Below are 25008 nucleotides of genomic sequence, written 5' to 3' on the forward strand. Positions count from 1 at the left end.
GTTGATGTAAAACATTTTATGTATTTTATTTAATTTTGCATTATAAAACCCTCTTGCTCCTGACTCTTCCCTGAGAGACCAGAGAGAGCAAAGAGAGCATGTATGAGAAAACACTTGTGAACACCGGTGAATACTTCTTCTCTATAATACAGGACGGAGAATAAATTGTGTCGTGACCAGCTACAGTGTGTGTCCTCTCCATTCATCGTAATCGAACACAACGCAGAATTAGACCCACTACACTAGATGTCCTGAACAGTCCGTCTCATCTTTTAATACCACTTTGTTCCTCAAGAGGTGATAGTGAGTCACTGTAACGCAATAAACTTATCATATAACTTACTAATAGAATTTGAGGTACAGGTGAAACTGATATTCTCTCTCCAGGGTTCCTCACCCTGTGATAGTGAGTCATGTGATGACCATAGTTTTCTCAACCGATGCCCAACCATCCACTGTTCCACAGCACATGATGTAAGCTGCAAAAATAAAATAAAGCACAAATTACAAATTAATTCTTACATACAGTAATAGCATTGTGCCTAATGGAAACTATTTACAACATTTTTACCAGGGAAACAGTCAATGTCCAGTCTTTGGACTCGCTGGCTGTCCTAGTATCTGGGAGGGAAGAAAATTCGCTATTTCTCCTGCTCTGGCAGGTGTTGCCAGGAGCTTGGAAGTATTTGGCACTGGCTTGAGGAAAAAGATTTTGGATCATAAAATGAATTTTATGTTTGCATGAAATGATAATACACAAATATACTTAATCACAAGCTATGAGACACACGCATGTACCTGGGATGAAGTGGTTAAGGTCGAAACCGGAAGACTGACCCCGCCCTCTGACAACATACCAGTCTCTGTGTACAGCTGCACACCTGCTCGGTCCTGAATGCAGCTGAGGTGGTGCCTCTGTGTACTCCATATGTCCTGGATGCAGACAGAATCCAGCAAAGACGTGGAGATCCTGGATGAGGAGGGCCATTTCCTCTGCCCCATGTGACCTCCTACAACAGTGGAGCCTCCACTCCTTCCAGGAGATCCTCGGGATCACCTTGGCGACAGTCAGGCCGAGCATCCTGTGCTTCCCCTCCAGCTGGGACTGCTATGCCTCAATGAGACGGCAGACACCTCCGGGAGATGCGGCGTCATCCTGGAAAGCCAGTTTACCAACGGGCAGCTGTTTCGGTTTCGGAGGGAGCACCACAAAGCATCTTTGTCACCTGGAGGGAGAGAGAAAGGTTTCAAATATTAATGTTTATATTTGTGTGAGAATTTAGTACACACACACACACACACACACACACACACACACACACATACACACACACAGACACACACACACACACACACACACACACAGCAGAGGTGTGAAAACAGCTGTAAGAACATAAACTCTGCCTGAATTACACCTCATCCTAGAGAAACTCCCTGGTAGGAAGCACCTTTTTGGAAAGAATACAAGAGATGGCTGTTGGACAGATCAGTTAGACATACAATGCATTTAGAAAGTTCTCACTTTACATTGTACTATTCTGCAATCTTGTAAATCGCCAGCAAGCTATCTGCTAATGCTTGTCTAAAACTGTCCCGAGCTCCTCCTCCTCATCATGTAAAAGGCTCAACAATGCTGTGTCGTCAGCATACTTAATAAAGTACCTGTTTGTGAAAGTGCTGGTGCAGGAGTTGGTATATAAAATGACCTCACCTGACCTGCTGGATTCTGAAACTAAGACAATCAATCCATAAGATTAGTCCGGCTTCTAGGGAGAATTCTGTAGATAGTATATCTGCTAAAATGCTGGGTTGAATATTATTAAAAGCAGATGAAAAGTCCACAAATAAAATCTTAGCATTGAACTTTGGTTTCTCAAGATGAGTATGCAGTAAGTGCAATAGTGTTAAGATTGCATCTTCCACCCTCCTGGACGACTGATAAGCAAACTGCAAAGGATCTATGAGGTGCTGTGTTTGTGAGATGATGTATTTCATGACCAGTGACGTTAGTGCTATTGACCGGAAGTCATTGGGCGTAGTGGGTCTGGAAACTTTAGGCACGGGTACAATTGTGGACGTTTTCCAGAGGGTGGGAACTTTGTTTAATTTGAGAGATGATCTAAAACTGTAAGTGAAGACTGGTGCAAGTTGTTTAGCGCAGTTCTTTCGAAACCTTCCACTAATTTTGTCAGGGCCTGAGCTTTTCTGTGGGTTACATCCTTTGAGAAAGTGAAGGACCTCTGATTCCTAGATGGTGAAATTTGTTGGTAGGGGAGGGGAGGGCATCAGAGTAGCAGCCTCAGCACGGTTGATTAATGGGTTGGACCATGTGTCAAAAGGAGGGATGATGGATGCTGTTTCACAACACTGGTTCACAAAGGGTTTTACTAACTACGCTCAAAAATTTTGTCAATCATGTGTAATCTGTGCCACAAACAAAACTGGCAGAAGTATTCAAACATCACAAGCTGGACACCCTGAATCAGAAAAATAATTTGATCACTTACAGATGTGCTTACCATCCAGCCAGTGGTGGTGCTGTTGAGCAACGAAATGTCACCCTAAAAACAAATTGGTAAAATGTGAAGAAACAGGTTTGTCATGGACAAAGGCACTCCCTATTGTTCTTATGCAAATGAGAGCTAGGGTCAGACCAAAACACGGTCTTAGTCCATTTGAAATCCTATTCGGACATCTAGCCAACACAGGCATTGGACCCGTTAGAAGACAATTACTTTCCACAGTCCACTGTGAAGATGAAATGCTTTGTTACTGTGCAAATTTATCCTCTGTTCTATCCAACATTCACAACCAGTTGAAAGACGCACTACCAACTCCAGCCAGAGGACTTCTTCATGACCTGAAGCCTGGTGACTGGGTAGTGGTGAGAGATCCATGCCAGCCACTGCAAGTCCCCACAGCGCAATTGATGACTCTGTGAGAGTGTAGGCAGATCGCTGCTCTCAGGTGACCAACACAGCACAATAACACACAGGCACAGACCAGGAAGAGAACTACAAGCGACAGTATTGGCAACAAGGCCGTGTCAAGCTCCAACTAAGTGATTTGCTAAGTGAACCTCAGTGTCACCATCGTGGGTTCAGCGATAGAACCCGAACAACAGCAATGGCACTGATTCAGACGCCCTGGATGGTGTGGCCTGTGGGGTTCAATGTGTTTTCTTTTAGTAATCTCATTACTGATTGTGATTCCAGTCTTCTTTTTAGACACACACCATGCACAAACAAACACAAATGCAATAACAGGACTCTGACCAGCTAACATTACCATATTGCAACTTAGACGCAACCGACGTTCACGACACTTGCTGTGGTCCTGGCTGTGTTTGTATTTTGTGGTTGTTGTCTGGTCCTGTGTGTCAGGAGTTTGAGTGTCCGTACAGTTGACAAGTCATTTTCCCATCAGATGATTCAGTCAGCTACTTCTGATTGGATTCCACCATACCATGCTCAAGACATCCCTGATCTTGATGAAGACTCTGACTTTGACATTGTGGTGTAAATGATTATAGTTTTCCTTCCTAAGTTGCCTGAACTTTATATGGAATGCTTACATCCACAAAAACAGCGTCTTGCATTTTGCACAGTGATATTTTTATGAAGTAATGTTTTAAATCATAATTGTCATGATTCATATGTGAGGATGTTCACTTATTATGAAAATATAATCTTTGATGATTTTTCCTTTAATAGTGATCAAGTATGACCAAAAGGGAGGAAATGTAATAGAAAAATCAATATTCTGCACTTTGTATAACCGGGTTTGAACTTTGTGTGACCTGGCTTTGTATATCCATGAATGTGAATCTGTTCCCACATGTGTGCTCCTTATGTGGTACTGTCCGGTACAAACTAGGGAGTAGTTTATCCTTGAACACACACCTGCTTCTTCTCGGCAGTTAGACAGTCAGGATGGCACCACACACACACACACCCTGACCCTGCATCCTTATTTCTTTCTTTCTATAAAGTTCATGTTCACTCTCTGTTCGATATCAGTCTGCAATTACACTCTGTGTGACTGTACACTGATCCTTTGCAAAGCTCTTATTAAAATATACCAAGACAACTTAATCATTGTGTCAACTGTTCATTTTCAGATTTCCATCACAATACACACACTACAGACCTAGCATGTTTGAATATAAAGAACTTGTATGATCTAAACTAATTGTCCTATCACATGTTTGTATCAGGACCAGAATTCCAGTCCAGTCTCCCCAGTGATGGACCAGCACCTGCCTTTTCTTCTGCGCCTGGCCTCTTCAACCATCAACAACCACATTACAGTAACACGTTGGAGTATTATCCCTGCATAGAACACATATTGTCTATACTGTGATCTTTTGCACAGTTTTGTCAACACTTTTGTACATAGTTTTTTTCATTGTTTTATTTTTTGAATATGTGTATGACTGTTGCAGTATTTGACCTTTTTATTGCTGTTTCCTGTTAATATGTTTATTGTATACTGCACCAAACACAGAGCGAAGTATCTTGTAAGTAAAAACCTACCTGGCAATAAACCTTATTTTCTGATTCTGCCTTTGTGATGATGTCATCATCCCTTCCTCATGCTGCTGTAGTCTGACACCCATGTGTCATGCAATATCCCCTTGCCTTCATATTTTTATAGGTAAATAAAAACATACTGTATGTATTACAAGTACTCATAATTTGTTTAGGTGCTATCAGCAATTTTAGCTATCAACAGTAAATGCACATATAAATAATAAATTATAAGGAACAAGGGGAAAACAACAACATGATTAACTGGACAGGGGCGAAGAAGTGAAATGCTTCTCCCTATGGAGGCGGATCAAGAAGCACAATCTTACACATTATACCTTTAAGTGAAGTACAGTGCTTTGAAAAATTAGATGCCAAAATGTTAAACTGGAAGAGTTGAAGAGAATTGAAACATGTTGTTGAATCAGTTGAAAGCCAAATTGGCAAAAATAGGAATAAAATGCCTTAAAAACGTGAAAAAGATGAACTGCATCCTAAACATTAGAAACTTTAATTTAAGATATCAATAAGCTGACTAATCGCTTAATACCTGTAAGTGTTGTGAACACTTTAAAGTTCGATTAAAGCCTGTGGCTGAAAGTATGTAGTTGTTTTCAAAGATGTTGAATTTCAAAGATGTAGAAGTTTTCAAGGATTTGAACATCATCTCCATTCACTTAAAGTGTAAAAATTGCTGAAAAAACTAATTATTTCAAAAATGATGAAGAATATCAAGAAGTTGAAGGTAAGGATACATCTCCTGGAGAAGCTGAACGTTTTGATAGTTGAATGGTTTATATAGCACAAAGTATGCAGGAGTAGTTAACAACTGAAGAAAAGTGAAAGCAGGATCTGGAGTATACCACGATTGGAGTAGGTTAAATTAATTAATTAAAGTAATGTCAGCATACGGCTGTGTGTCAGTTACAACAGTTAGCTTTCAGTTTGCCTGTCAACCAGATCAATTAACTAGCACCAGCTATCTGCTATGACTTTCGCAATAACACCAACTGAACAAAAAAAAACATGGCTGAAACTGAAACGCCTTCTAGTGATGTGTTGGTCGGTCGAACGAGCCGGTTCACTTCTTTTAAGTGAACAATGGGAGCCGGCTACCGTCCATCTGAGAGCCGGTTTTTTTTGGTACATTAACACAAAGTAGAATGATAGGATGAAGTTCTCCGTGCCACGGGGACTCCATACACTGACTGTGTGACTGATTGTTGTGTTAATGACGTGTGTGCCGTGCGACCAATCATGTGATGACAAGGGAGGGGCGGGGGAGCGCATCGCACCACTAACTGTCTTCAGGTACAGAGCAGGAGGGAGAGGAGGAGAGAAAGAGAGAGGAGTGCCTTGCTTAAGTAGCAGACAAGATGAGTGACAGTTGGAAGGGAAGCAGCATTTGGATGCATTTTATTAACAGTGATAACACAAAAACAGAATGTAGACTTTGTAAGATGAAGCTGTCATATTGAGCAGGGTCGACAAACAACCTTCACAGACACATGAGAACTGTACATCCAACAATTCAGTTGGAAGAAAAAAGGCAGGCTAGCATGTCTACTACTGCCAGTGCTTCTACTACAACTGTTGATGCTGCTGCAGTGTCTACCCCTCAGGCATCAGGTGGTACACCACAACCTGCAAGGCAGAGCTCTATCAGCCAGTTTTTGCAGAAGACCATGACCCCAGCAAGACAGAATGCAATTGATGAAGAATTGGCTAAAATGATCGCAAGAGATTTCCAGCCATTCTCACTTGTTGAGGATAAGGGATTTAGAAATTACACCCAAGCTCTCAATCCAACATATGTGCTTCCAAGCAGGAAAACACTCTCTCAAAAAATAATTCCAAGACTGTATGACAGAGAATGTGCTTCACTGCAAGAGAGGGTGAAAGAGGCTACTACAGTTTGCCTGACAACTGATTGCTGGACATCAAGAACCACCACTTCCTTCATGTCCGTTAAATGTCACTTCATTGAAATTTATAAAACAGTGTCCTGTCTTCTGGACTGTTTTGAGTTTAGTGACAGACACACTGCAGAGAACTTGGCAGAAGAACTGCTAAGAGTGGCAAAAGAGTGGCAAGTTGAAAAGAAAATGGTTTGCTGTGTTAGTGACAATGCAGCTAACATAACAAAAGTCATTAAAATTTGGAAATGGACCCACCACCCATGTCTCGCACACACAATCAACTTGATGGTAAGAGATGCCCTGAAGGTAATGAAGCCTACTCTGGACAAAGTGAAGGCGATGGTGGAATTCTTCCATAAGAGCCCAATAGCCACAGAGAAGCTGAAGTCTACTCAGCACAAGATGGGTATGCCTGAGCTGAGGCCCAAACAAGACTGTATTACAAGGTGGAATTCAACATATATGCTGAAACGGGTTTTGGAGTCATTATCAATACACCTATTGATGCTCTGAGCCAAGAAGAATGGGAGGTACTGTGAGAGACATGCACTGTTCTGGAACCCTTTGAGCAGGTCACTGTGGAGATCAGCGCAGACAGGTACAGTGGACAATTGTTATTACATTATTTATTATTATATAATGGCACATAAGGGGCATATTAGAGGTGAATTTCAGTAATAATAAACAAGAATATTCAATTCAATTTATTTGTATTGCGCCAAATCATAAAATACATTATCTCAAGGCACTTTACAAGGTTAAAATTTTAAAGAGAGAAACACAACAGGTCCCACAACCAAGCAAGCACTAGAGTATAAACTGAACAAAGTCCATATACCACATAATCAAAAAGTTAGAGTTACTGTTTTCTCTTTTTTCAGCTATGTGACAGCCTCCAAAATGCTACTCCTGTGCAAGGGTCTGCAGAGAATTACAGCCTACAACCAGACAAAAGTGACCATGGGGAAAGTGACAGAGTTGGTGACTGCTCTCTGTACATCTATGGACAGAAAGTTCCACAGAATGGAATACAGCACTGTTCTCTCAGAAACCACTGTACTGGACCTGAGGTTCAAAAAGCTGGCCTTTAATGACAGAGCTGTTGATGAGGTACTTCAAAGAGTAACAGCAACAGCAGCAGCAAGATGCAGCCCCAGCAGCAAGATGCAGCAGCAGCAGCAGCAAGATGCAGCAGCAGCAGCAGCAAGATGCAGCCCCAGCAGCAAGCCAGCTCCACCACCAGGAGGCCAAGAGGGAGAAGAGGGAGCACATGCACCAGAAGTGGAGCCACAAACGTTTGCTATTTGGAGGCTCTTTGATGAAAGAGCAACAGAAGACGCTGCAAGAAGGAATCCCTCAGCAGATGCAATACTGGAAGTAAGATCCTATCTTGAGGAGCCCCTTATCCAAAGAACCACAGACCCTCTGAGCTGGTGGGAGTCCAAAGCTTCAGTCTACCCATGACTGATCAAGGTGATGGCAGGGAGACTGTGCATCGTAGCAACATCAGTCCCCTCGGAAAGGATCTTCTCCAAAACAGGAAAGTTAATAACAGAGAGCATTCTGGATAAGCGCAACACATTTAAGTTAATGTTGTTTTCGGATACCTTTGAAAAAATTGTAAATGAGTGGATCGGCGATGATATAAAGCCCGGTCATTTATTGTTTGTAGATGTTTGTAGTATTTTTTGCCTTGTTTGTAGATTTAGTGTGTTACCGAGTACAAAATATGTCTGTAAACATCTTGACTGAATTGAGAAATCGAGAAATTGAGAATGTTATTCACAATACCCTTGATAAGTCTATTTTCGACAAAGCCTTGTAGATGATAAAATGTTAGCAATGTTATTAGAAAATGCAGTTGTTCTTAGAAAAATGTTTAACTTGTTTTGTTTTTTTTACTTTTCAAAATATGTATTTCTCTCTCGCTATGTAAATAGTTAGCAAGTTAAATGAATAAAGAAGTGGTTCTCGCATGTTTTTATTCAGTAAAACCATAGCGGGTGTAGAAGGTGGGATGGCCGAGAAATGGTTCACCATACAGGTAGCTTCGGCGGAGTAGAGTGAATCCAAAGGGTGTGTAAGATGAAACAGGTCAAAAAGTAAAAGATTTTTTTATCAGAACAGGATATAAGGACATACTACCCACCAGAGTACATTTTACCAGAAACAGAGTTTTTGTCACTAGACCTTTAAATCAACTTCAGGTCGACCTTTGTGACATATAAGCCTCAACGGAACATAATGATGAGTTTAATTATCTATTGACGGGTAAAGACGTATTTTCAAAAAAAGGGCACAACTACATGTGTTTTGAAGAAAAATCTGGTGCCGAAGTGCTGAGAGACTTCAAGTCTGTCTTTAAAGACAGTCCGATGCCGGAAAAGCTACAAAAGGACACCGGGCAAGAGTTTTTCAACAAAAATTTTCAGGCTTTAATGAAGAAACACGGTATCGTACATTTACAGGCCAGCGATCTGAAGGTCTCTGTGATTGAAAGTTTTAACCGTACTTTGAGAACTAGAATGTGGAGATATTTCACGGCAAACAACATAAGACAATACTTCGACGTCTTACAAGACTTGGAGCAAAGCTATAACCACAGCTACCACAGCAGCATTAAAATGATGCCTATGCAGGTGACCTTTGAGAATGTCTACCAGGTGTTTAAAGACCTGTACGTCTCATTTCCTGCCTGGCATCAGGATAAATTAAAGTTTAAGTTCATAAAAGGGCGATCTTGTCAGAATATCCAAGTTGACCGAAGTGTTTGACAAAATACAGACTCAAAGATTACGACGGTTAACATATCTAGGGCTCGTTTTACGATGCAGATTTGCAAAAAGTAAAAATGGATGTATCAAGTGGAGGAAATTTTAAAATGCCAGCCATCAGGGGTGTAAAACAGGTTTTGGTGAGCTGGACTGAACTGAGTGGAGAATAGACGATGGGTCTATGCGAAATCATTTACCCCTGTACTTGGAATACTTTGTAGCCGCACTTCTGAACTGCACACAGTGACAGACGACCTGTAGTCCCTGGTGAGCGTGAAATACATCCGAGGTGGATATTACAACCGCCCAAAGGACCTCCTGGAGCAAATAATCCCGGCCATGAAAAAGTACGACTTCTCTGCCAAATCTTTCTACAACAACGTGACCAAGTGTATAGATTTTAAAGGCCACAGTCAGTACAGAATCTGCAAGCATCCTCCCTTATGCTACATGCTAGAACCGCTCGTCTCTTTACCCTGCTTATATAACCTTTGTTTACACGGTCATCATTCAGTATCAAGCAGCCGGCGACAGCTTGCTGGATGTAGTAAATATCAGGCAATTTTGGGGACACTGTGAGCATCAGGCACAATACAATACATTACATACCTGTGTTGAAAAGTTACATCAGAAAAATTCACATTGAGGTTAAAATGGATCGCAACAGGTGCGTGGACTTTGTCTACGGCAAGGCTATCATGAAGCTCCACTTAAAACCAGTTACACCTCAGCTGCCTGTGTAAAGAAAAGAAAAACATGGCTCAGGTAACCCTGAGAGAGGATCCTCATGGCTTCATAAGTTACTATGAAAGTCAAGTGGGGGGGCGCTCCTCTGTTGAAAAAAGGTTTCAACATTGTAAAACCTCATGTTAAATCAGCCGCTTCTAACAAACAGAATCAAGTATTATTTTTGTTTATGGTTTTGTCAAAAAAATGCGGTGAGGATAACAAGAGCAAATCAGTCGGCAGAAGCAGGCCTAAGAGGAGGAAGTCTGCCCAGAGAGTGGTCGTTTCAAAAAAATAAAAATCATAAAAATATCAGAAATCACCCGAGTGCACCCTGACGGAGCTGGATTTATTTTCATCCCCCATGACGCAGTTGTCTATTGAAGATATGGTCTACAAAAAAATTTAACAGAGAGCTAAATCAGAGCCAACCTCACTGCCGATTCCAGAGAAGGGCACCTGCTGGGTCCTCTACACGGGGACAAATTTTTATGCAAGAGACTTTTGAACTCTGTAGATTTGATAATTAAACTGACCGGCGCCAGTGACGCCTTCTGCCTCATGGGACCTGCCAACTCCACTTACCGCTTGAAAATATTAGGGGCCTCTCTGTTTGTGTAAGTGACCGTCTCCCCCGCTGTCCACTTAGGCCACACGGCGGCCTTGATGAAGGGCAACGCTTTGTACCCCCCTCTGTCACATGTTAACGTGAAAACATAATCGATCCCGGAGGATGTGTAACAATGAGAATCTCTTTTTGGGTGCCATACCGAAATATGTGGTTTTGGCCATGGTGCATCACGAAGCCTTTACGGGGGAGTGGAGACCTGTCACACTTCAATTTTCTCCACAATGACGTGGAGTATCTGGCCCTCTGTCAGGACTGCAGACATTCCAGCTAAGGCTTTCCAGCCCCAATTTAACAACGGGGTCGTGGTCAGAGAGTTTTACAACATGTTCATTGCCACTGGGAGACATCTGAAAGATGAGCATCACGCGCGAGGAGTTCAATAACGGCTACACTCAGGTGACTCCGACCAGCTGCCCTCGCTGAGTCTCTCATTTAAGCCCCTCGCCTACTTTATTGTCAACACACACACTGCACACATGCCCAGAGAGCACTGGTTAGCATTGACTAAGTGTTGCAAAGCTACCTTTATTGACTCTTAAGGATTCCCGCCAGATTTGCTCATTACCCATCCAGCATCTATTTTTTTGAAAACCGCTCAGAGCAGATACTCCACCACAATCGGCAACTACAACACATCCTGTCCACCGTCTGCGGTCAACACTACATATATTGTCTGTGCCGTTGAGCCTGCCGATTATCTATGGAACAAACGTTGTTGTCGTATCACAATGATGTGTTTAAAAATTACCTAGAGGCATCCAACTTTGTGAAAAAATAACAACGTTGCGTTGGTAATCAAATGTCAGACTCCTTTTATAGATATGACAAATTGTTCTTTGAAGGATTGGATCACCTTGGCGGATTTTGAGGATATTTCAATTACAAGAGCGGTCCAGTTTAGGATCCAGCCAACAATTGAAATCTCCTACAATAAGGTATATATAGAATATACTGATAAAGTGGAAAACAAAGTTTTAAATAAGCCATCATTGTCCCAGTTTGGGCTATATATGTTAACGAGAAGCATTGGAGTGTTATACAATTTACCACTAACAATTAAATACCTCCCATTTGGATCTGCAACCACATTTGAAGACATTAAAGGAATTGACTTGTGCAATATAGTAGCTACTCCTCTAGATTTTCCTGGAAATTAGGAATTCTAAGTGTGGCCAATCCAACTACTTTTTAGTCTGCTCTGATCACCTGTCTAAAGTGAGTTTCTTGTAAAAAGATTATCTGGGCACCCAGATGTTGGAGATGATGCAGTACCTTGCTGTGCTTAACAGGGTTATTAAGACCTCTACAATTCTAGCTACAAAATTTTTGTCCACTCTCACCTTGTTGTGCTAACTTAGGGGGAGCCATAGCATCATCTTAAAAACCAAAGAATGAAGCATAATGACAAACATACCAGTGAATAACAGTATCTAATGAGTGGCAGACACATAAAGGAACTAACAAAAAACACAGAGTAGAACATCCCCTTGTAGTAAACAAATCACGTTACCCCCTCCCACCTTGGCAAAAGTTTCTCCCCCAAACGAGACACACCTATTGAACCTTATACAACACGTTAAACGCTCTACTGTAGCCTCTGCTGTCATAATCATCTACTATAACCTACAGCTACCTAAGGGGAGAACTGTGATTGTGTCAAACAGTTATAAACATGCACAGAATAAACAGAACATTAGAAACAAGATACTGGTAAATGCCCATGTAAGAGACGTTGTCCATCAGTAAGGAAAGCAGCAATGACTTACAGGGAAATGTAGTCGAAGCCAGTGTAAACAAATGAGTATCAGCTAGGTTAGCCAGCCCACCTAGCTTTATGTATCTTCACACATCACATGGCGTGACTGCCTTCTTGAGGTTTTGGTTAATAAAGTCACTTACGACGGCAGGGTCCCCAAACCAATATGTGTCCCCGCTCGGCTGGGTGATTCCAGGTACTTCCAGGTAAATCAGTCCAAACTGCTTGGACATGAGTGGAGCTGACGCTTAACACTGCTAAAAGCAACCCGCTTCTTACCAACAGTGGACGTGTAGTCAGCGAAGATGGAAATTTTCTTACCCCGGTGAAAGAGAGGAGAAAGTTCCGCGGCCCGATGTAGAATCTGGAAGTAGTGAACTCTTATGACGAATGGCCAGGGTGCATCTCCTTCTTTGGGCTTGTCCGGTAGGGTGCGGTGGGCACGGTCCAGCAGGGGCTTCTTGTCCAGGTGAAGTATTTCCTATTTTCCTTGAAAAGTTGGGCTAAAAACTCAGTAGTTATCTAGATGTTTAACTTGTGCCGTTAGCTTAGCTGTAGCCTCTAGTTCTGTTATCCGGCCACTATGATCTGTAGCTGCTAGATCAAGATCTAGCATAGTTTGCCCATGTTGCTCGATCTTTTCTTACAGCGGTTCTATTGAATCTTTTAGTTCTTTTCAGACAGAGGAAATCTCGGAGCAGAGACTGGATGACAAAGAGTCATGTTTCCCAAATATGTCAGCTTTCAGAGAGTCCATACTTTGCAAAAGTTTGGCATTAAGAGTGCTATCAGTATAAGCTTCAACCACCTGTTAAGTAGCTGGCTCATGAAAAGGCGAGGTTTTGCTGCGGCCTCCTCTGGATGACTCGGATTTTCCACAAGCGGAAAGCATTCTGGTCATTTTGGTTGATAAAAGTCACATCTAACAAACTATCAATGACCAGAAACGTGCTGAAAATGATTAAATTAAGTCACATTCTCAGGGGCAACGGGGAAATGCATCCTACATCCTAGCACTCCGGGAACACCCCCCTGTACAGAGCTTTTAACATGGGACCATTCCTTTATATGCGTGCATACATGGCAACTTACTTTGAATTGGGAACATAAACGATTGGCCACTGGTGAGGAAGTATACCCGTCTGTATCGTTCTGGGCAGGAGGGTGTGAGGTTGACGATTAAATATCCGTGTGGTTCTCTGGTGGCGTCTTAGAAGCTTTCCAAGAAAAAAGCCTTTTGCGAAGGGAAGATCTGATGCAAATATGTTAATCTGTAATTATCCCGAGGGTTTGAAAGCATCCCTAGATAATTGCTATTCAGACTAATGATATGACTGTGTTTACCCCAGTGAAATACATTTTGCGTCAGCATCATGACGCTCATAATTCTGTGATGTCTATACTGCGTGAAAATTTTAACCACTCCCGGATGGTCAGATGCTTGAAAAATAACATTGTCCAGATTTATCAACAGATTCTGATCAGGAGGAAAAGTCTACGTCGTCAAATTAATCTTTTGCAGTTCGGCATACAATGGTTGAAAAGAGGTCTAAATCGATACAATGTTGTTGGGCATAGTGTTCATCACATGTTCACAATTTTCCAGTTAACTTTCCCAGTTTTCCCACAACCGCTGGGTCCCTCAATCAGACATGAGAAAGGCATGTTGAGACTGGGTTTAAAATCAATCTCCTCCATAACAGCATGGTGAGACTTTTTTTTTTATTTGATTTCCCTCTCACTATATCCTAATACCTGAAAGGCAGAGTCATCCTGTTGGATGTCTTTTGTCATACACCACTATAAACCTTTTAAAAAATGTAGAGTTTTTCAACACAAAAACTGTTGTGCTGAGGGGTCTCAATCACCCTCTCTTGAGAGTTGACAAGGTAACCCTCCACCAGCTCTCTGACGCTGTCAAAGTTGACCCGGTCGCAACATTCCTGGGTCTGCGTGATACCCTACTTTTTTCTGTTTTTGGTTTGGTACGCATAACTCTTGGGGCTGGCTGTTACAAATTCCTGAATGCTATTGCTATCCCCAAATACAGTATTTTCCCAATTCCAGGGGAGCGTCCCCATCTTTCACCACATATTGAGCTATCTGTATCAGTGTAGAGCACATTCTCTCACAACCGTTCCAGATAACCATACAACTTTAGCCGCGCATAGGCAGTGATGAACGCAGCGACAAATACGTTATTGACTTTGCTGGGGGGCACGATGCAGCATTCGCTGTTGATTCATTGAATCATAGCAGTTTTGTCGTTGAGGAAGGTAAAGTACTGCACTTTATATTTTCCCGAAAACATGAAACAGAAAAACTCTTTGGGCTTGTTGACGAGGGCGATCTGAGGTAAACTGCTTCTCTGCGCAGACTTTCCCCAGAAGCTGTTGAGACACTTGTTCACCTTGATTTTTTACCTCTGATTATGGATTTTGGCGCAGGTACGGCAGAGGGCAAAGACCAATTTGCCTTGAGAGGTTTTGTAAGGTAACATGGGGAAAAAGAGTGCTTTGATTAGTCCAAAGTAGCTTTGAGGCTAGTCCACGTCTTTGTGGGTGATGGTCGGGTGACCTATCGGAGAAGAAAAACTGCAGTTGATGTACGGGTACAGAGAGGTGACGTCTACATAGTGCATGGTTTCGCCGGGTCCTGCCATGTACCCCAGCCTCACAGCGCTCATCCTGCCTCCAAAAAATAGCTTGGCACGTGAGGAGAGGTTTGGGAAGGTTCCTTGAGAATCTCTGTCCAATCATGTTCTCTCATGACAACCGTGTGGACGTTGTAAACTCTTTTTCCCCCTTGTTTAAGGCGTGTTGGATAAAGATGTTTTTAATGCATGCTACCCACTCTAGCCACTGGCTGTGGCGTAAGTTCAGGTGAGGGTATCGCAAGGGTTTTTGGCAACAAGAACTTGGTGACAAACACCTTCATGCATGCCGAGGCGATGGTTATGCAGCTGAAAGGGTCCAAGCCCATCTCACCAAGAAACTTGTTTCTGAATCTGACAAGTCTTACAAGAGTAAGACATTTTTGCAGTAGTGCAGAGCTTCCCCCTCAACTGAGTGGATTCTCTGTACCAGCTATAAAACTCTTACCACTTGCGCAGAGTCATGCCGTGCAGGGTAGGGTCCTATGTACTTTAAACGCTCCTCTTAGCTTAATGCGTGGGGGAAATAGCCCTTGGTCTCATCGCTGAAACCCAATGCTTTGGGCATAGCGCTGAGCAGCAGGGAGTCGATGAATTTTAACACATAATCGGGATATGTGAAACAGAGGATTTTGCTGCCAAGCATGATGAATGGTTTTAAACCCTGTGTTGAGGCTGCATGTACCACCTGTGATCGCCGACGGTTGTCAGAGCAAGGAGACAACTTTTCCCTGCAGATTTTAGATTAGAACAGATTTGCCGGATTTCTGCAACAGGGTCAGAGGAATTTTCTTTTGTGTGTACGCTGTCGGGTAATTCTGCTTGAAAAGCGCCCGGAACTTGGTTAAGTTCTTCCACAGCTAACTCTAACTGAGTTGGAACTACGTTAGATGGACAAAGCTCATACAACCACCCCAAGTTTATGTCTTCATCCATCTTAAAAAAAAATTAAAAAAAGAACTTTACAACTTTTCACAGATTGCTAGGAAGAAGGCATGGCGCTGGCATTTCGGACTCTAGTTTAGACTTTAGCAGAAATCACTCTTGTCTCTCGGACCCTCCCCACTCGTCTAGGGGGGACAGACTTACCCAATGGAGCTGGATCGTCTCTTGCCAGATCATTCGGTTGAACGCTGTCAGAGAATGTATCAAGAATGGGCTTAGGACGTCTTCGAAGCCAGGAGCGGGTGATAGTCGGCTGGGTGGTTTCTGCACCGAGCGTCAGCGACTTCTCTTCTTCCAGGATGCCTCCTATCGCACTGTGACAAATGGGTGGATATTCAGCTGGAAAACGCTGCACTGCTGCATCTATTATCTCGGTAAGTATTCAACAACAAAAAAAATGCGTTGCATTGCAGGAAAGGGGAGGGGCTTAGCTCATTCTCATGGGAGGGTGATCCGTCAAATCAGTCTGACATAATTAAATCTGACAGAAAGTATCGTACTCTCTTAGGATGAATATGAAGAAAACTGGCTTTTTTGTCAGGTTGTGCTCAGTGTGCCCTGAAAACATTGAAATGTTCATCTGTGCATTTCTCTTGTCAAAAGCAGGTCATTCTGAGTTAAACATAGTATTAAGATTCTTTTTTTTTTTTACTTCATTCAGACTAATTTTTTACTTCGATACATTATACTTGCGCATGCAGTGAAGAATGCCTATCATCATCAGTAAGCAACATCAAATAGGATTTGGTCTGAATGTGTTGTATTTAGATTTTGTACTGTCTATTGTTGATCAAAAGGCATTGATCATAGAAGTGGGTTTTTCCACGACATCAACTTGCCTCTGACTTAAAGAGGCCTTTGACTGATTATTACATCATGATCATTTTAAAGCTCTATTTAACAAGGAAAACTTCAATGAAATTAGATAGGCAGTGATAATAGTTAGTTTCAGACCAACACCATAAAATTTACATCTTTCACCAACCTCAATGTGATTTTTGACCATCCCTCCCTCCCCTTAGCTTTCCATTATTTCCAGTCAGAGTGATTGCTGCGGTGATAACAGGATCATGTGTATTATGATAAAGACCACTCCTTGGCTATGACCCCACTATCTCTTAGCTCCTACTAGGAAGTGTTTAGTGCTTGGTTTTTATAACCTTTACTGCCAACTGTAAATGTTCCTGCTGACTTTATGATTGTCTGATGCATGTAATCTGGAAACTGTTGGAATGACCTTGACTACGCTGGATTATCAACTGGGCAAAGGTGGCTCCAGATGATGAGAGGTCCCAGGTTTACTATTTACTGTGTACTGTCATTTGATCTGTGGCAGTCTAATTTAACATTTGTTAGGGAAATGACAATATCACACCTTTGTTTTACAACACAGGCTCTCTTTCTCCGATCTGAGATAATCTTGATCAATATTATTTTGATAGACTGAACAACCCTCATCCAGCGCCACAGGCTATCACAGGCTGAATGGTGGTAACCATGATGAGTAAACTGTCCTTTATGTGTAAAGACCTTTCCAGTACTAACTCCAGATAAATTGAGTTGCCCCTTAAATGAGGAAAAAATCCCACCAAGATCTACCTGATCAGAAATTAGTTACAGGGGGCGTCGAGTAGCTCAGTTGGTTGAACATCCGCCCCATATGCAGAGGCTAAGGTCCTCGCTGCAGTTGGCCCCGGTTCGAGTCCCGCATCGGACGGCCCTTTGCTGCATGCCATTCCCCCTCTCTCTGCCTCCTCATTTCCTGTCTCTCTACTGTACTGTCAATAAAGGCATAAAAAGGCCCCAAAAAATAATTAAAAAAAAAAAAAAAATCAGTTACAGGACAATATCTATCAATGCAGTGTATCATTAAGCAAAATTACATCTAGAGAAACAAAACATACTGTATACAGCATATGCAGTAAATAAGCCGACACATACTTTGATTCAGTGACTGAAAGAGTTAACAAGTCAGTGAGATATCCTCAGTCCTCAGGTAGGGGCGGACTGGCCATTGGGAAGTTCAGGAAGACTCAGGTTTAATCGAAATCTGACTGGCTCAATTGGCTTTCCATCAGGTTTGGTAAATAATAGAGACAGCTCAGAGCATTTCTGGTGAAAAACAATGGGAAAGAAAGAAGACAGTCAAAAAAGAAAAGCTGTCTTCTGTGGTGGAAAGGTCTCTGTGGCCACTGATAAGGCTGATGAGGTGAAATCCAGCAGCAGGGACACAACAGGTTCACCATTATAATGCATTTACACTAAAATCATATATATATATATATATATATATAGATACATATATATAGTAATGTAATGAGAATTCACCAGGGCAGACTAAGGTGAGGCAACGGACTGGAAATGGACCGGGTCAAAACAAGGGGAATTTTTATTTTCCAACAGGCAGGTTAACAGAAAGGTAACTCAGGTATGTTCTTCCACTCAAAATCAAGGCCTGTGACTCAACTTAAAAGGCCCTATCCAAGAGAAGGGCGATTTTAACCTGAACAGAATTTCCAATAAAAGTCCAACATAAAGTGTCCACTTTCCTTTAAAGGTAGGTCCTTTCACAATCCTTTGTGGTGTGGCTTCAATCCCGCTCCTTACAGTCCTGTGCTCTCTCCCTGCCCTCTTTGTTCTGCCCCACGTTTTTCAGTCCTGCTGCAATCAGGTGGCTTAAGCACCTGCACCTGTCTGAGCAGTGAGGCACTGTGGGAGTTGAAGTGTGTGCCGCGGTGGCCATTTTAGGATGGAGCAGCGACAATCTGGGAAAGGTAGTCGTTGCCCCTGCATCCATTTTGTGATGTGGCAGCTGCTCCTGTATGGGAATGTAGCATCCCTCGACTACCTGTTCCCTTGTGATTCCACACATCCCCTCCCCAGGCCTGCCGCCTTCGGCAGGGTGCACGAGGAGAGAAGTGATCACGGCGGGACAGGGCATATCCGTTTCCATTGAACCACCTAGTCACCCTGCTTTTTGTCTTTTTTGTCGTTTTTAGCCATCCATTGTAATGGAGAATGATCCATCACTAGCATGAAACTCCTTCCAAGCAGGTAGTATTTTAGTGTTTCCAGGGCCCATTTTATAGCTAAGCACTCCTTCTCATCTGTGGCATAGTTCTTCTCTCTTGTCAGCAGTTTCCAACTCAAATAAAGAACTGGATGTTCCTCACCTCCATTGCTCTGGGACAGACCCAGATCCACCTCTGAGGCATACGCCTGGAATATAAACTCCTTACTGAAGTTGGGGGCTGTGAGGACCCGTTTGGAATACAGCACACTTTCAGGTAGCAAAAGGCTTCCTCTGCCTTCGGGGTCCATTTCACCATCCGAAAGTGTTTCTTGGTTGTCAGCTCTGTGAGAGGGGCAGCTAACATGGAAAAATCAGGGATAATTTACAAGGCCCAAAAAGGATCTCACCTGCTTCTTGGTCAACGGTTTTGGCCAGTCCTGGCTGGCATGAAGTTGCATGGACGAGACCTTGGATGATGGACTTTGTGAGTTCAAGGGTGGTTATGAAACAGGCATTGGCCAAGGCTTTCAATTAGCTAATCGACACGAAGCATGGGATATGCATCAAATTCAGATAGTTCATTTACTTTTCTGAAATCATAACAGAAATGTACTATGTTGTCTGGCTTGTCTGTCAGGACGATGGAGCTCACATAGGCACTTTTGGACTCTTCAATTACCTTAAACTCCACATCTTCCTTACCTCCTCCTCAATCAGCTTCTTGTGGGCCTCCAGGACCCGATAGCGCCTTTGGTTCACCGTTTTTCCTGGCTGGGTGTGGATCTATTGTTCCACCAGGTGGGTGTAGCCTGGGAGGGTTGAAAACACATCCGGGTTTCCATCCATCCATCTAGTTCCTTTGCTTGCTTGCAGTTGGTGAGGGGACAGCTCCGAGCCGAACTGCACTTTGTCCCAGGCAGGTTCTTCTGGATCTCTGGGGGAGGACCACTGAACAAAGCCTCTCGGTCATGCCATTTCATTAGACGGTTAATGTGGTAGATTTGCTCACCTTTCTTCTTCCCTGGTTGGTACTCCAACTTTTTCGATTACTTCAAAGGGTCCCTGCCAGGTAGCCAAGAACTTGCATTCCACTCTGGGGACCAACACCAGGACTCTGTGTCCTGGTTTGAACTCTTGGGGTTTGGCGGCTCTGTTCCTGCTGTGCTTTCTCCATGTGCCCCTTCACAATGGGAACCACAGCAGCCATCCTGTCATCGCCCCCACATATTCCATCATGGTAGGATGGGGACAGGGTTGCTTCTCCCAAGTTTCCTTGGCTCTGTCCAGAAGACCTCTTCCTCTGTGGGAATACAACAGGTCAAAGGATGAGAAGCCAGTGGAAGACTGAGGAACCTCTTTTACTGCAAACAGGAGATAGGGAAGAAGCTGGTCCCAGTTCCTTCCGTCTTTGTTGATGGCCTCCCTCAGCATGGCTTTGAGTGTCTTGTTAAACCTCTCCACTAACCCGTCCTCACTTGTTTCACCTGCAAAAGAGCACATAACTCCCTGAGGACCCTGGACATGAAAGGGGTCCCTTGGTCCGTAAGAATCTCTTTTGGGATCCCTACCTGGCTGCTGAAGAAGAACAGTTCCTTTGCTATTTGTTTTGCATTGGCAAGCTTCTGGGTACCGGGTGGCATAGTCTACTATGACAAAGATGTACTGATGGCCTTGTGCACTCTTGGTGAGGGGGCCTACAACGTCCATCCCCACCCTCTCAAAGGGAGTTTCGATGATTGGCAAAGGGACGAGCGGACTTCTGTATGACTGTCTTGGGGCTGTGACCTGGCACTCAGGGCAACTGCAGCAGTAGTTCTCTATCTTCTTGTACCCTGGTTCCCACTTAAGTTCCCCTCTAGGACCTGGATATAATGGATATTATAAGGCATTGCTAAGAGAGTGGTCCTGTAAATGCGCTTTGCCTTATTGACCTTTGAGGGTTTGGGGTACTTCTGGGCCTGAGGCATCCTCTGCACTTGTGCCAGGCAGGGGTTCATAATTGTCGGATTCCCCCAGTACTGATTCAGCGCCACTAGAGTCCACTGCAAAATCTTGGGCTAAAACAGTTGAGGTAGAGCATGGCTTGGCAAGATTAACCCAGGATTTATTCGTTTGACAATTTTTGGGCTTACATTTTCAAGGCTCTGAACTGCGCCTCTTTTGGGCTTCCCTCCACAGCTTTAGGAAGGCTGGGCAGTCACGACCAATCAGGACAGGAACTGGAAGGGTCTTGATTACTCCCACCTCAACATTGAATGATTTCTTAGTTGTGGTTAGCTCCACCACTGTTGTGGGGTAAACCCCGGGTGTCTCCATGAACACAAACAACAGGAACCGGATCATGCCTCCAGCACGTACTCATGGACCAAGGTCCTGGAACTTCCAGAATCAAGCAACCCTTCCACATCCCGCTGATTCACAGTTACTGTGCATGTCAGCCGGTGGTCTGCACTTTCTCCCAGGAGGGCAGCAAAATGGGCTTGTGGGCTGCTTCCAGACTATGCTGTAGAGGACACTGGTTGACGCAAGTTACCGGACACAAGAGTCATGGTGAGGACACTGGGGTACTCTGGATTATCAAGGAGATCCTCCTATGTCCGCTTTCTCACCATCAAACTATCACCTGGACAGAAAACAGGGACGAAATGAGTTCCTCTCACCAATAAACTAGCTTTTAAGATATCATTGGAATTCATGGCTAGTTCATGGAAGTCATCCTGAATCAACACCCCCACAACAATTCGGAGACAAACACAACACTCCCCACAGACTGACACTGAGTCCATGTTGCAACCATGAGACTCACCTGGGACCGATAGGTAGGTGCCACCTCTTATCAAGCAACATGAAAAGGGATATTTAGCTCTATTAAGGTGCCAAACCATTACAATTCACACTATGGACTCATTTCTTTCTCACAAGAGTAAACACTACTATCATCTTTAACACCCTCTCATACCCAAAGGGGGTCTCATGAGGAATCATAGACCCCTGCTGTAAACCATCCTACAATCCAACCCGCACTGATAACCATTGTTCTACATTTGTAAAGCATGTTTAAGGTGTCATTGAACTAAATGTCTCATCACCATGTAATTAATTTATTATTATTCTGGAAAGATGATTTCTGTAGCCCAAAAGGAAGCTTACATATTTTTACCAGCTCTGAGGTAAATATCCACCATGTTTCAATACTGACATCTAGGAACCACTCTGGATACCTTTATCCTATAAGGAATTAACCGATAAACAATCCAATATACCACTTTACTATTACTATTTGATCTCGTAGCTTTAGCCAGCTGTCACAACTGAAGTAGGAAGTGAACCTAAATGCACGACTCAGAGACAAAGTACAAATTAATAATATATGTACAAAGTATCCAAATGAAAAACGCTCTTTCGAGGAATACCAAAAACTTCAGGACACAAGGAAAAGACAAAGTATCAAAGGAATGTACAGAAAGGCTATGGCAAAACGCAACATAGAATTCAAAAAACCTGGCATGGGACAACGTGGTGGGCGTGGTTCTCTGGTGACAAGACAAGACGAACTGGCACAGGACAAAGGGAAACGCAGACTATATACACACACACGGTAATGGGAAACAGGTGGAAACAATCAGGACGGGGCAGACAATCAGACAAGTGGGAAACACACAAGGGAAGGAGGAAGTCACCTGAAACGAGAGGAGAGTTAGGTTTTCAAAGTAAAACAGGAAGTCACGAGACAGACAAAACTAAACATAACTTAATGTCTTTTCATGGACATGACAGCCAGGTATTTGTGTGATTAAGAATTGTTATCTTTGTGCACGTCAGTGTATTCAATGTGTACTATTAATCCATGATAATATCATTAGTTCAGTTGTATATTCCAGGCAATAGCTATTTAGTTTATGTAGGCCATTATTAAATATGAATGGGCCATGGTGGGAGTAGAATACGCAACACTTGCACATAAAACCAAATTAAATAAAACAAACGTAAGATTTAATTTCTCTCTTTCTCTATTGAAACAAAGAAAAGAGGGAAAATTTAAGGGGTGGTGATATCTGTCAAAGCCCTGCCCCCCCTCCAGCGCATTCTCTCTTACGTTTTTGTCTCTTACTTGCGCACTCGCTCACGGCCAGCCGATGAGGCAGCCAGCTATGGAAAGGTCTATGGTGCAAACAACAATACAATCTGAAATAGATTTTTACTGTCAGTGCTCCTTTAACAATAGCCTATTTATTTCTATGTTGACAGCATGTTTTACTGTTGGCATGCCTGGCAGAGAAGCACTATCCATATTACTGAAAGGGGTATGGTCGCATCCCCCATGGCCCTTGTCCAGGAAAGGAAAAGGGACCTAGTGCAACAGGGAAAAACATTCTGGCCTGGACTTATCCAGGGCCCTAAGTCAAGGATATCAGGTTTCACAGTAAAAAGATCCCTGTGTTAAAAAAGGCAGAGTGGGCTGCTCTGGTGGGGGCATGTTGGTAACACCAAACACTGCACAATTCGCAGTGTTCACAGAAAAAGTTTTACAACTCTGGAAAGTTATCACTGTGGAAAGTACTTTATCTTTGGTCATGACAAACCCACTAACCCAGGCTGGTAAGATTGAAGGTAGCTGTGGCTGTGGCAGCAACCACTCACTGTCTAAAAGCACTTTTAATGTTAATGCAGGGATTCGCCTCAGAATGCAGAATGCAAGATCTATTCTAGAGGATAATTCAATAATTATCAATAATAATGATGAATTGTGAAAAAATGAATGAAGGTTCATAGTCCCAAAGTGTGGAACAAAACGGTATAAAGAGAGCTTTGTTCCAGCAGCCATCACTCACCTGAATACGTCATAGTGACACTACATAGAAGCAATGTTTTAATTATTTCATTAATTAATCTTTATTTAACTTGTGCACATGGTATTGTTGGTGCTGTGTGTTAAATATGTATGTGTAAGACTGATAACTCTTACTGCAAACCAAATTTACAAATAAACTAATAAACTAATCTACCTACCTACCATGGCTGTAATCAATAGTGAATGACCTAAATACTGCGCAAGTACTCAATCTATTTCTGGGGGATTGGTTCATGTGTGGGAACGTGTATGTGTGCGCATGTGGTACACAAAACGAAAGTGTAAGAGGTGAGTTTAATTAGTAACTGTGAAGGGCGTAATGACTCTATCTGTGTTTACCCAGTGACAATGCACTGAGATCACAGCAGTAAACCCCCACCTCCTCCTCTGTTTTTTCTGGCACAGATACTGAGGTTTCCAGTAAGGTACGTGCTGCACGCACATTCTGGCCAGTGGCCAAATCTACTTGCTAGACAGGTATGTTGACCTAGTAGGAGGAGAGCAGAGTCATTCTCACCACACTAAGGAGTGTATGGGTGTGTGCATGTGTGTGTGCGTGCACGTGTACATGTGTTTTGGGAGTGCTCTGCTCAGCTTGTTCATTAACAGGCCACAGTGAGGATTAAATCAGGTTTGTTGCAGTTGACGGAGCTCTAAATCAACAGTGCATGGAGGTTTAATAACTTACTGGATCATCAACTTGGTGCAACAGAGATATGAAATGTTTCAGTCAATACATAAAGTACTGCTAACAAACAGAAATGTTTAGTTGTTCTTATAGCTGGTTATGTTATATTGATGTTATATCGGTATGTTGATACTGAGTTACTACAAACAAAGAGATGTAAAATGAATGATAGCGTTAGTAACTCATTCATTAGACAGGTTTGGCTGCCATTATGCATCATCAGGACCCACAGGGGAAAATCAGACTCCACTGACTGACGGCACTTTACATTTTTCTCTTATCATGTGTAACAAACAGCTTAACAAGAAACTGGTGCTTATGATTATTAGTACAGACTTCAACCAGTAAGGTTGCTATGTTTAACTCACTTTTTAATGAGTAACACCCCTCTTTAAGTATTTAACGCCCTTTCATTTTAACAAAAAACTCCTTGTATCCAGACCACAAACAGACAACAGACTGACAACAGTCTTTCCAAGTGGACACACTCTGGTTGTATGGTCTACGGGAGAGAGAGTGGGG

At 42.8% G+C, this 25008-nt stretch overlaps 1 long non-coding RNA gene across 1 annotated transcript in view; it reads left to right on the forward strand.

Moving 5' to 3' along the window:
* LOC147818052 (uncharacterized) overlaps positions 1 to 4564 on the forward strand; it is a 6619-nt gene extending 2055 nt beyond the window's left edge. Inside the window, exon 2 of the long non-coding RNA XR_015438368.1 lies at positions 4217 to 4564. This is a non-coding gene — a long non-coding RNA (uncharacterized LOC147818052). The remainder of the gene's footprint in view (positions 1 to 4216) is intronic.
* Positions 4565 to 25008: the final 20444 nt, after the last annotated feature.

This window comes from Seriola lalandi, unplaced genomic scaffold, assembly GCF_002814215.2.
Source record: "Seriola lalandi dorsalis isolate HSWRI2012SDOR001 ecotype SW California unplaced genomic scaffold, Sedor1 jcf7180002054748, whole genome shotgun sequence".
In the NCBI taxonomy this organism is placed as follows: domain Eukaryota; kingdom Metazoa; phylum Chordata; class Actinopteri; order Carangiformes; family Carangidae; genus Seriola; species Seriola lalandi.